Raw genomic sequence first — 13,625 nt, forward strand, 5'->3', positions numbered from 1 at the left:
TTTGCAAGCGAACAAGAGAACTGGAGAGGCAGATGAAAGAAGAGAGGGATGAAAAGAATAATAAAACAGAGCTGAAACTGGAGCAAAAGAAGGCGAACGGAGGGGATGGAGGGATGGTTTTGAAAGAGGAGAGAGGCAGGAGAGCCATCGACGGGAAAGGGAGGAAATGAGGGAGATCTGTGAGGGAGAGTCGAGAGATGAAGAAGAAAGAAAGCCTGAAGAAGCGTTTCCCCACATCATGGTCTCAAAGCCAGAAAGAGGAGGAACTCTGAAAGACACGTGGAGGAGAGACAGAAAGCAAACCATGCAGAGGAAAAGTTGGCGGATGTGTGTGTCAATGTTTTTCTGTGCTGGAGGAGGTCGGACTGAAAATCTGCTGACAGGAAACAGAAACAAGCAGAGACAGAGAAGAATGAATATCAATAATGTATAAAGCTGACTGCAATTACAAGTTAAAAAAAAAAAATGTCTGCCATGATTCCTGCACAGCTTCTCCCCAGAAACATGTTCTGTTTAATTTATTACTTCTGATGATTGTTCATGTTGTTATTATTCATCTTCTATCAATGTTTGTTCAGTTTACATTGTTATGTGATGTCATGCATTAGAGACTTCAGTCAAAACGTTTCACCGTCTCAATGGTTTAATTGAGGTTTTAAACGTCAGTCGTTATTTGGAAATTTCTAAGTAGTGAAGCTGGACAGAGATCCTCTGTAGAATCGTAAGGGTGTAAAACTTACAGCTTACACACTTGTACAAGATATCTGGATGAATCAGCCGACTAGTTTTCATTCCTCACGTGGTTCTCAAACGCTTTTGACAGAGACAACCGAAGAGAACTGATTTATTCTCTAAAATAAGATCAAGAAAACAGGCCGTCATCGTTGTTTACAGTACGGCAGATATCGGGCAGCATTTACTCTGGTGCTGATCCATCTGTGACGGGCCGTTACCAACGGATACACTGATTTAACTGGACGAAAACATTTGATTTCACCGCAGCAGGTATGTTAAAAAAAACAACTTCAGCCAAATTAATCTGACACGTTTTTCACAAGCTACTTGATCAGAATACTGAACGTCCTGGTTCACAGATATTCATTTAATAAACAGCAGTTATTGATAAGATATGGACAGAAGGTTAACTGGGAGAGTACGGAGGAGTCTCAGAGTCGACACTCCTCCTTCACAGAAGAGATCTTCAGCTGAGAACAAACAGTCCCACAGCGAGCTCGTCTATTCTGGGCTGTTATCAATCCACTCACAGAATCAGTGTTAATTAGTGACAGCTGATATGATCCACTGCTAAAACGAGAAGCTGCTACATGAATTTTTTGCACACCAGTTTATGCTGATGAAAATCATTGTCAGAGAGAGTTCAGTCAATCTGTGTAGTTTGCCCACCTGTGTCAGAAGTCACACACACACACACACACACACACACACACACACACACACACACACACACACACACGTCTAACCATCAGTACTTCTGTCGAAGAGTGTACAAGGTCAGTGGAGCTGCTCTCCCATTGGATGAAGTTTCTAGTTTTATCTCAGCTATAAAAAGACATTAGATTCAATGAGTTTGCAGATATTGGTAATTAAGGCTGGACATACCCGACTTTATGAATCAAATCTTACGGCCTGCTTAATGCAAGCACAAATTACACATTTGCATAATTCATAAATAAAACTTGAATGATTTATTATCGTCTCAACCACAAAAACACTTTAAATTCAAATTAAAGCTGCATGAGAGGCTGAACGTCCTTCAGTATCTTCTGGTGCTGCTTCTGTGTTCTTTAAAGTTACTTACTGACTCAAAACTTCTGAAACTCTTCAACATTTCCATCAGAATGATAAATAAGTGATTTGGTCAGTACCGAGGCTGTCAGAACATGTTTATGGCTCATATTACTCGCGAACCTGTGCACTGGATTAGAAACACTAGATGGCAGCAGAGCATCAGAGGAGCAGAACAGGATATCTGAGCGGATCGCTGTGACACGTTCACTCTAATGAGGCTGAAATTCTGTCCTGCATCATCCAGTGCCAAACACACAGGTACACAACATATAGTGCTGCATGGAGCTGAGTCCTACAGGTTTTGTAATGATGAAAGATAAACAGAGAAAAGGAGAGATGAACCGCTGTGTTCAACGTCTTTATTGATTGCCGATTGGCTCCTCTAATCAATAGGTCCAACATTTCCTCAGTGACCAGAGAACAGGATGGAAGGTTACTCCCCCCCCCCACCACCACTTGTCTGGAACAGATTGAATTAGAAACTCCATCAGTTGGAGGCTCAACCACTTCCTGAGCACCATGCTGTGACACTGGATTGGATCTCCCTCAAAGGAAATCATCTCCCAAAGTCTGTATTAACACCATCTTGCCCTCCTGCCAAGTCAGGCCAACCTGTTCCACTTGTCTCTTGCCAGGGTTACCACTGGCACAGACGGCAGCAGGTACCTTTAAAAGCGGGCCAGGGCACAATTCTCCAAAGGTGGGCTCCTGATTAATTGAGCCTGAGGATATGCGGCCGAACCACTGACAGATACTAAGTGTCGGTGCCATGTTGAGGGAAAAGGCTCTCCATCTTGCCCCTGGTGACTCATTCTGTGCTGAGGGATAGAGCGGCAACTCCCTTGGAGCTCCGTCTTGAAGAGCTATGCTGACCAGATGCACAACATTTGAGAATTGCCAGCGTACGGCCAGACGTCTCCCTCGTGATCGATATCTCGTCCGAAGCTGCATCACCTTGTCGAGACTCTAGATTCCATTTCATTGAAAAATGATTCCTATTGGCTGCTTGTTGTCCGTACACTCAATTAAATATCACTTTCCCCGTTCAGTGAAGATCAGTGAGAAATAAAATAGGTTACCAGCACGGTAATGGTCTACCAGCTCTGCAGTCAATTTTAATCTACTGTCTACAAGCCTGCTGTTTCCCTCTGTAAACAAGTCATGCTCCGGCCTCTTCGTCCCATGCTGGTGATGGCTAACGATGTTTAATGTCGTTGTGGGAGGCTTGCAGCGAGGCTCGGCGACCGTGTGAGAGGTAATTACTGTGAACGTGTAAACATACACTTTATATACGCACACCTACAGTTTCCTCATGCAAATCTAAGCATGTACACACACAGAGACACATGCACAGAGGGCATGTTCATTGTGTGAAAATAAAGACGCTAACTACCGCAGTAAGACTATACGCACACAGTTAGGCAGAGCTCTTCTCCCCGGAGACAGCGCAAGCCTCTCTGTGGAGCTGCATAAATGATCTCTAACTGCCTTCTGTTGTAAATATGCTCATGTTTATGGCATTTTAACAACAACTGGCTTGCAAAATGAAGTACCTGGAGTGTAGGCGTGTGCATGTTAGTGTGTCTGCGCGAGTGTCTGCGAGGATTGTGTGGATTGTGCACTGGCATTTACAGCTGTGCCCGGATATCATGAGAATACATCGGTCTCTGTAGCTCAGGCAGCTCAAGCAGCTGAACCAGTCACTTATGATTACACTTATCACCCTCATCCAAGAGCACAGGAAGCCGGAGAGAGAAGAGCTGGAAGAGGGAAGGGAAGGGAACGGAGGGAGAACGAGTGGAAGGAACAAGAGACAGAAGGAGGGCAGGGAGCAGGAGGAGGAGGAGGAGGAGGACGTGTGTGTGCGTAAGTGAGTTGTAAAAATTTACAGCTGAAATGGGATTTCTTTTTGCGAGGAGCCATACTTGAAACGATATGAGCCTTACAGAACAGATAAGGCAAATATTTAATAGTGTAGCCAACAGAATAGTGAAGTGCAGCAGCTCCATCCCCTACAGGACACACTGCAGGTTGAACATTCAAACCAATAGAGCTCTAAGTAGTACAGAGTTATTAGAGCAAAGAGGTCTGGACTGCTGCCTTTTGGTGCACATGTTTGCCTCCGGATAAGTTTATGCAAAAGCGTAGTGAGATTATTATTTTTTTGCAAAAACTACGTTTATTCTTCCGTAGGTGATGCTGAGGTCTCCGTCTCCCCCTGGGCTTTTTTTTTTTTTTTTCCTCATCTCTGCAGCTCCTTGCCATTTTTTGAAATTATTCTGAAGCTTAATTCATTTGAGAGAGATGTCTTGGCAGCAGACAACTATCCACTATGTGGTCTTCATTATACACAGGGATTTTCATGTGAGAAATATGGAGGAAGCAAAAAACGTGTAGGCGCGAGAACAGGGAATTCTAGAACACCCATGGATCACGGTGTCACACTTTTATCATCTAACCTTTCCTATTATCTTTAACCTAGCAGAGTTCTATCTTATTATAGCTTCCTTTGAATTTTTAAAATCCTGACACATTAATTGCCCTCTCGTTTTTCTTCTCAAGTAGCGCTGATCCTCACAGAGATAGAAATTACAGCTTCTGAAAAAGGAAGGGCTCCCTGTAATAACACTTTCTAAGAATTCTCTAAGAAGATTAAAATGATGTTGGAGGAAAACCAGCCCGTCTGCCTTGTATACTGTAAGCACGTGGTAATGAGGTGTCAGATAAGGATATCACAAGGTAACTGCTCATGGTGCTTTAGGATGCCTTTAGACTCCAACAGCTGCTCTGAGTCGCACGTGGAGGCTCATATAGTAACAAGTAGGGCTGTGCAATAACTCGCTAAAATCGATTAATTTGAGTTTGTTGTTTAGGACGATTTTCTCTGTATATCTACCAACATGTGGTGTTTACGATGCAGTGCATGCAGATGATTAGTTTTCTTTACATATCTTCAGGGAGATAAAATACTTTTTGTAAACAAAGGACACAAAAGTTATGTTCACACTTTATCAAATCCAATATGGAAACTGATCTGTTTTTATAATAGCAATCTGACATGTTAATGTTTACTAACACATTTTATCAGAGAGGGACACTTTCATAAGGATGCACTTTTATTTATTTTTTCAAGTGAGTTCGAAGGTGTACTGTTTACAACAGCAGGGCAAATTTGTCAAATTTGTCTTTGTCATTTGAAGTTTGTTTCTGAGAAGGAAAAAAAAATCAATTAAAGCCAGTGGTTTCACAATATTCACTGACTGACAGGTGGCAGCTAACAAACACAGTGAAGAGGAAGAAGAAGTAAACGCAGATGTAAACAATGCAGGATTCAAAATAGTAAAATATCAGCTCTGAATCTAAACATAAATTCTGTTTGTTTATAAGAAAACACTGCAGGGCACGTTTTACATCCAGTATGTAGGATTTAGGGAGAATAAAATCATAATCATGTATTATTTATTCAATATTATGTTTGCAGTATATCTACAGAGGGAGCCGTGAGCCACCACGATGGTTGTACAGCAGCCCAGAACTGAGAAAACAAACACCGGCTCTAAACTGGACCTTTCTTAGCAGCCACAGTAGTTTCTACTTCACGCTCGGTGAGACGGGATGTAACACTTGGTTGAAATCTATCATCTGACTGCTTGATTCCGCTGAATGCTACGCACTGGTCCTTTAAGTAAAAGCTGCAATACCAAATACTCAATTTAAAGTCCTGCATTCATAATTATGATGTAGACTGAAAACAAATAGCATAAAACTGAAGTGAGTTGTTGGCTTAATTTACAACCAGTTTCTGCAGGTCAGTGAATTAAAGAAAGATTAGATTCTCACCAACTGTCTCATCATGTCAGCAGGACAGCAGAACTTTGGAATACTCTTCCTGAACTCTTCATTACGTATTATGCAGTTTTATTTGTTGGCAATAAAAGATAGAGGATGATCGTTGAAATGATATAAATTGGTGAGAATGTAAATGGTAAAAATGTACTTCAAATAACTGACATGCAGAAGTGAGACATAAACTAGCCATTTGAAAAATAACAGAATGTTATTAATGAATCAGTTGGGGTGATATTTCTTTAGATTTTCAGGTAATCATTGAGGTAATTTCAGGGTAATCTTAAAGAAATTTCAAATATGTTACTCGTTAATTACCACCTGCTTACCATGGAAGTTGTGCAGCTGTAAAATGAAGCGTTGTCAAACGTGTCTCTCAGTGCAGATGGTAAATTGCATGTTTGGACGTTGTGTATAGTCGGTACGGCATCTGTGAATGAAACAATGAGAGTCACCAAGACTTCCTTTCTACCACTGAAGGCTCAGTACTATGACGATGATGTCAGAGCTTTACACTTCTGTATTTTTATCCATTTGTGTTCCTGCAGCTGCAGTCATCTCCTTCTCTCGATGATAAATAAAGTTCATTACACTCGCAATGCTTGTTTGTAGAAAGTGACTCACTGTGCGTCACTTCATCTGAGTGTTTCTGTCATTGTCAACAACTACGCTGTTGTATTCTGGGATCTAATAATGCTAATGACATTGTTTTCAACGCTGCTGATGGCTCTACATCTTGTTTTCTGAGTACTCAGATGAATTGTTGTTCCCAATTCACAAGCTACTCCCAAGTCAGAGGATTAGATCAAATGAACCAGTATGAGCTGTAAACATTTCATTTTACTCAAAGTAGAATAAAGAGGTGACGATTCATAAATGAGAATAATTAAAAGGAGAGAATTGTAGATGGAAAATGCTGTATAATTTACCATCTTCTGAAAATAACTGATGAATTATTCATTAAAGCTCGTGTTACCATCTTTAGACACATGATGCATCAGGCAAAGATGAGCTACATTCAGAATGTATATCAGACGCAGCGCTGTATGTTTCAACTTAATTAGATTCTCTTTGAGCAAATGCAAATGGAGATACGCAAAAAAAAATTCAGAAATGCAGCTGAGTTATATTACATATTCAGTTTGTTCTTCATGCTTGATTTCAGCCATTTATATTGTCTACTGTTGTTGACTCCATTTAGTGACTCTCTTTATTTCTCACTTTATTTCTCGGGCTTCTTTCCTCCCGGGTCGGTCCGACTGTATATCGCTGGGGGCCGGCTCAGTTTTGTGGGAGAGCTTAACTCTTATCAGCTCTTCATTATATATCATATCGTAACTCTCTGCCCATGAATCGCCAACAATTGGAGAGCCGTTCATACGATTTTTCCAACTAGAAACTTTTATTCCCATCTAATGCTCTAATGCTTATCTTCCAGTGTGACAACGGGATCCTTCAGTTTCCACTGCACACTGATTTACTATGGTCAATTCAGACTCTGCGATAAGTGGAGATACAATGGAGGCTATTCAGCTCTGACACTGTGTCAGGATGTTGAGACTCTGATTCACAGTTCCTCTGTGAGAAGAAGGGAGACGGCCTTGGATTGTACTCATTTGTATCACAGCTGTACAAAGTGAAACAGTTCCACAAACATGTCAACAACATTTCAACTTCCAGGGGCCACAGGCACAATTCAGGAGCAGCATCAGCTCCTGGCTTCTCTGGTTCCTCTGCAAAATCATCTTACACCTGCGGATGTATTTTCTCACTTCTCTTTGTACTCACACACCTCCGTGCACAATCTATAAGTTCTCTCCACCTCTGAGAACAAGCAAAAAAAATGCATTATCATCGACAGCCCAACCAGCACATACAGTAGCTGTTACCTTGCATTACTGGCTGCAGGATGAAAGCTTTTTAAGGTTGGTACAGCTGTTTTAAAAGGACAAAATCTTCCCTTCAGCATTCTCATTACTGCGAAGTTGAGAAATCCATGCAAAAAAAAAGAATTGTAGGCAGTGAGACGACTTGAGTGTGTTAAATTCACAGCGGGTGAAAAGGCCACAACATGAGACTTATGTAAATGACACCTCTGTATCTTTAATGCAAATGAAAAATGTTGTTTTTTTTTTTAGGCAAGGTAAGTTTATCTGTACAGCACAACTCAGACACAAGGCAACTGAAAGTGCTTTACAAGAGCATACAAATTACATTAAAATACATTAAAAATAGCATTCAGAAACAAGTACGAACAGATAAAGAAACAAACATTAAAACAAGAAGGCTAAAACAGAAAATGTTTAAAAGAGAATAAAAGTCACAATGCAGTTCAAAGACTTCAAATTGCTTCAGTTAAAAGCAGTGGCGATCAGAGAGGTTTTTATATGTGGTGCATAGTAACTGAACGCTGCTGCTCCATGTTTAGTTCTGATTCTAGGGACTGAAAGCAGACCGGTACCTGACGATCTCAGAGGTCTGGATGGTTCATAACATGGCAGCAGATCAGAAATGTATTTTGGCCCGAAACCATTCAGGGCTTTCTAAACCAACAGCAGGCTTTTGAAATCTATTCTTTGACAGACAGGAAGCCAGTGTAAAGATCTCAGAACTGAAGTGATGTGATCTACTTTTCTGGTTCTGTTAGGACTCGAGCAGCAGCGTCTGATGGAGTTTTTAGAGAGTCCTGTAAAGACACCGTTACAGTAGTCGAGCCTGCTGAAGATAAATGCGTGGACAAGTTTCTCTAAATCCTGCCGAGACATAAGTCGTCTTATCCTGGATATATTCTTTAGGTGATAGTAGGCTGACTTAAATTCAAGGATTCACTCCTTTCCTTTGTCATTTATTTCATGAAGAGTCTTTGGGTTTGTGTTGTTTTTTGGACAAAAGCAACAATTGGCTGACGTCACTTTAAGCTCTGGGAAAATGTGAGGATTGTGATTTTTAACAATTTGACATTTAAATTGATTAATTGTGAAAATAAAACATGCAGCAATTATGTAAGATGTAGGAAATAAAACTGTATCATATTGTGCTCAATTTCAGCTCAGTACTTCTATTCTGTGTCTAGTGGAAAATGTTCATGTGCATTACTTTTCTCATACTTGCTGTAACACCTCTATTCACCCTCCGAATGCGCCCATAAAGCCCACTCTGCTTGGATTGGTCAGTTCTCACAGGCCTGAGCCGGCCTCCGCCTCATTTCTGCAGCGGCTCCACCAGCACTTTCAGCAACCACAGCCATGCTGACGGCTGCTGCGAGTGTTTTCCACAACCACATGACTCCATTCACTCAGCGGTTATTAATACCTGTATCCTATATTAATAGAATAAACAGCGATAACGGAAGAATACATTTGTATTTGTACACCTGGACTGATACCAGATAATCTGAGTCACCACTGCCACAGAGAATTTAGTGTGAACTGTGCGTCAGGCTTTGCCAATGTACAGAATTCTTCCAGGCACTAATTAATACATCATGTTACTGCCATAGTATCCCTCTGAAATTCATTTAAAAAATGACTCAACAGGCCAGGCGACCCAGTCAGAATGTCTCTATTTTATCTAACATATGACAAATGTGGCTCATTGCACTTTCTTTGGATTAATATCAACAATCTTGCGTAAATGGTAAAATAAAACCCTTCAGTAAATATCTAAATGCATTGCAAATAGTGAGTGATGTAGATAAAAAAAAGTCCAAATCATATTTCAGTAGTTCTCCTCATGAAAAAATAGATATGTGGTACACAGTACTTAGCTCTCTGTGCAGTATACTGTAGTAAATAGTGCAACTAACTGATAATATTATCCTCTGTAAGCATTTTTTTTGGTTTAAAAGCACTTGACAGGTGAGTTATGTGTGAGAAAGTCTGTAGCCCCTCACCAGGCTCTCTAACACGTCAGAAAGGTGTGAATGTATAATCTGTGTCTTTCAAACATTGTGCTCACACACATGTTCTGATCTCTGTTTGGGGATTTCTGAAGATGACTGAGAAAGTGGTACATTTACAGACTGCATTACAGTATAAAGAGGAAACCAGGAATACAAAAGAGAGTGGATTTAAGTGAAGTGTTTTTCCATGTTTCACAGACGACCTCTCCGGTAGGTTTACTGTCGGGACAACATGGTTCATTTGTTATACATTTGACTTGCTAAACTAGAGTATGTTAATTATATATACACTGCTGCTTTTCTGCAATGAGGCTTCAAGCATTTTCTGGTGGTTGTCTCATGTTGCACAACAGTTATTGTAAGCTGAAAATAAACATTAAAAGATACTTAAGCAAGCAACGGTCACTGAACAATCTTTTCTTGATGTGTAGCGCCTTGGGAACCTGACATCAAACATTCACAGTTATATGCTAGCAAATTGTTCCAGCCCAGCCTCTTGCCAAGTCGTGTAGTAGTCCCACCGATCCACCTAGGCGTGAAAAGTACACAAGTGTATGAAGGTGTAGTACCAAATGTAGCATAAAGACTGAGGAAGTTTGCATGTGGAGGAGGTTGAGGTGGATGCATGGGTCCAAAAATGGACTTTCACTCATGAGAGAAAGAAGATTCTTTTAATGCCGGATACAATCATATTCTGTACAACGTAGTGAAACATGTTTTCTTCATTTAACCAATCCCAGAGGAGCAGCAGGCAGCCACCACGCAGTGTCTGGGGACCAACTGCATCAGTCAAAGGCACCGGCAGAAGAGTTAACCTAACAAATCATGACCGACCAGAAAATCTGGTAACATGCATCATCCTTTAAGTGCAAAACGAAAGTAGAGGGTTTTTTGTACGTGTATCCCATCTGAACTCATGTAGATCATATTGCTGGTAGAGCAAAAAAATATATATAATTTTGATTTCTTAAAAAGTTGGGATCCTAACCTCCAGACTGATTACCAATGACTCTGTTATCTGGATGATGGGGAAACCAGAGCACCCAGCACACCAGGTTCCATCAGTGCACGGGGGGGGAATTATTTTGGACAATACGGTTGGGTTTGTATCTTGTGAGAAACCTAAAGTCACAGTTACGTCACGCACATCAGGCCATGTACCTCACAACATATACTCAGGCTATCAACTCAACTTATGTCACATACCATGATATTTCCTGAACCAGTAGTTTTGTGGCTGGACTGAACTGCCACCGTCTGCTGAAATATTTCTCAAAAGGTTTTATTTTGAAAGTTTAACTGAGGCAAAAATATGTGACACCACCAAAGTCTGTTACACACTTCGGTGTGATATCAGATTTAGTCCTCATTCATTCAAATTATCCAATCTACAACGTGGTCCACCTGGACTGACACACGAGTCTCTGACTTATTGAGCAGAAACATCGTCTGAACAACAGGGATCTCTCCAGTTACTTCCCGACTCGTTTGATACAGACCAGTGAACCCAGACCCTGCAGAACCATGGGTAATGACGGCCCTGCCAGCTGTGAATTCATTCTTAGATCATCTGGTGATTTTATTAATGCATGGAGACTTGCAGGGTAGACCTGCACCTCACCCGCCGCCCCCCAGGAGAGCATGATTAATGGTGTTCCCCCCAAACTGCATCAGTTAGCCAGTGCTATCTGGTATTTGTCTTTACAAGATCGTATCGACTTTTGGGAGATCATGCAGAAAATGAACTGTCATGTGTGCAGGAGCTTGCTGAACGAAGGGTGGTAATACCTTCGTTCTGCGGCCGAGCAGAAACAAGCCTCAGTATGGAAAAAGATACCACGGAGGGGCTGTGTAGATGATGGGGCAGAGACACCCCCCCGATCTCTTTTTGAGAGGAGAAATCTTGTTCTGCCTTTAATAAGTGTAGCTCCCTGCTTCTTTTATGGAAATGGGTTTTAACAGAGGTCTCAGCGAGGATATTACTACATATCAAGCTGTTCCACTGTTTGGTTACACCACGTAATGGCATCATTATTTCTTCCTTCGCATGCAGATGGAAAATTTACCACTGCACACTGACAGCAGGCTTTGTCTTTGTACTCAGTAAATGGCTACTTACAGTCAGATTAACATCTAAGACCAAACTTCTAACACCCTTTGATTTCAAAGAGGTTTTTCCCCCCACGTCTTTGTGGCTTTCTCTGCATTTTCATGGACTTCAGAAAGGCAAAATAACCACAAAATACAAGATTCACTTTACATAATGACATGTTTGCTGTTTATGTGCACTTCTCTTCAAAGACATGGTAACTCTCATAACTGTCACATTTTTACATTTGATAAAGAGGGAAACTTTGATCTTCCAAATCTAATATGACAATGACTTACATGGAAATCACAAATAATTCCTGAAACAAAGCCTTTCCCTTCTGCAAACTGGGCAGACATGAGGAGCATTTTAAGTTGTGGATAAAAAACTTGAAAGCTTTATCCAGTGAGTTACAGTCAAATATACAAATATAGACATCCAGGATTTCCCCCCCCACCCCCGAAAAACCAATATCTACACATCTATTATCAGTTTCATTATCTTTCAGCTATTTACTCATCTTTAGACATACTTTCACTATCATTCACCCAATTTGGTGACTAAAAAAATCTAAAATCATCTGCTAAAAGGGTTGTGCTTTTACCTTTCCTTTCTTGCAATTCCCAGTCAAATCTCAAAATCTAGAGTCACTGCCAGGACCCAGAAGTCATCCACCAGCCATTTTGGGGGCAATCTGTAAGAAAGAGATTGCATCAACCTGGCTGATAATGCAAGTTAAGCCTGGGGCTGATTTTCTGACAGACCGGAGATCAGCAACCAACAACCAGTGGAGGGGGAGAAAAGCAGGAAAGCAGCCCTCTCACTGAGGCAATTCACATCCGCCCTACTGAGAGCGAAATGACTGCTTTGGGAAGATAATTGTGCCTGGAGAAAATCCAGCGACAGGAACACTAGGAATTTTATCTGCAAACCACCTTCCTCTTTCGCCGATACGGTGAGATATGAAAACTGGCAAGGTGCAGGTGGGAAGGCAGGGACTGTCATTACCAGAGGGTCACTGCACACATGATAACCCTGCCCACTCTTTTATTCCTTTCATTTTGTTTATGCTCTCCTCTCGGTTGCCTGCTTGATGAGGTAAACATATTGGTCCCCTGGCTTTTGAAATCAATTTGACTCTGGATTTGTCTCCACAGACACCTGACGGACCCTGTGGTGCAGCTCTGTTGTGGGGCCTAGAGGAGCGCTGCTGCTGCCCTTCTCCCCTTCAAACGCTGAAACAGGAGCTGGTGATTAAACGTGAAACGACAGCACTCCTCGCTAACTCACAGGCACGAACAGAGATGCCGCCACAGTCGCTCCTCATCTTGCCATGTTGCAGTCTTGGGTAGAGGCCAGAACTCTGCAGTTTTTGGATGAGCCTTGTTCCTCTGAGAGACTGTAAGTAGGTTGAGAGGACAGCCATACCCACACGTCCCTTCCTCAACTAATGAAAACACTGAAAAATAATTAGTGCGATGCAGCCAAGTGTTGTGTTTGACCTTAGCAACCTTCATCTGTCTCTGATTTAACAAACAGCTCCACTGCTCATGGCTTACTTATCCATTAGTGTTATTGCATTAATACAACCAATATTACCTTTTATAGTGATAAATGGATCATTACTTTTGGATACAAATGACTCCTATCAAATGGTGTTGTAAGTAATACAGGGGAAAATACGTACAACATGCTTAACCAAAAAGCTAGTTATTGATTTACTGATATAAACCATAAAGTACATGTTTCAGGATTCGCTTCATTTGACCAGGAATCAGAAAAGACCCTGCAGTCACAGATTCACTTTATCAGCCCGTAGTTCAGTGTTTCAACTAACAATTACTTTATCATCAGCTAATCTATCTAAGACTATACTTCAGCAGCTGATACTGATATCTGAACGTTTAAAAAAACATTAAAAAAATCATCCAGAGACGTTAATACCGTTTCTCCCACAAATAACTTTTTCTGTATCAGTAT

At 41.2% G+C, this 13,625-nt stretch overlaps 1 protein-coding gene across 16 annotated transcripts in view; it reads right to left on the bottom strand.

The window, feature by feature from the left end:
• The window catches only part of LOC119007089 (mucin-1-like), a 97,967-nt gene that overhangs the window by 38,870 nt on the left and 45,472 nt on the right, over positions 1-13,625 (bottom strand). For 9 of the 16 annotated variants that reach the window (XR_005071004.1, XR_005071005.1, XR_005071001.1 and 6 more), the window contains exons 2-3: positions 12,250-12,339; positions 5,985-6,085 (exon numbers count right to left, since the gene is read on the bottom strand). The gene's annotated coding sequence lies outside the window, so the exon portion shown is untranslated. Of the gene's footprint in view, positions 1-4,701; positions 5,017-5,051; positions 5,502-5,984; positions 6,086-7,774; positions 10,086-12,249; positions 12,340-13,625 lie in introns of those variants that run through there. The other 7 variants (XR_005071013.1, XR_005071015.1, XR_005071006.1 and 4 more) reach the window with 6 other exon arrangements.

Source organism: Acanthopagrus latus, chromosome 18, assembly GCF_904848185.1.
Source record: "Acanthopagrus latus isolate v.2019 chromosome 18, fAcaLat1.1, whole genome shotgun sequence".
NCBI lineage: Eukaryota > Metazoa > Chordata > Actinopteri > Spariformes > Sparidae > Acanthopagrus > Acanthopagrus latus.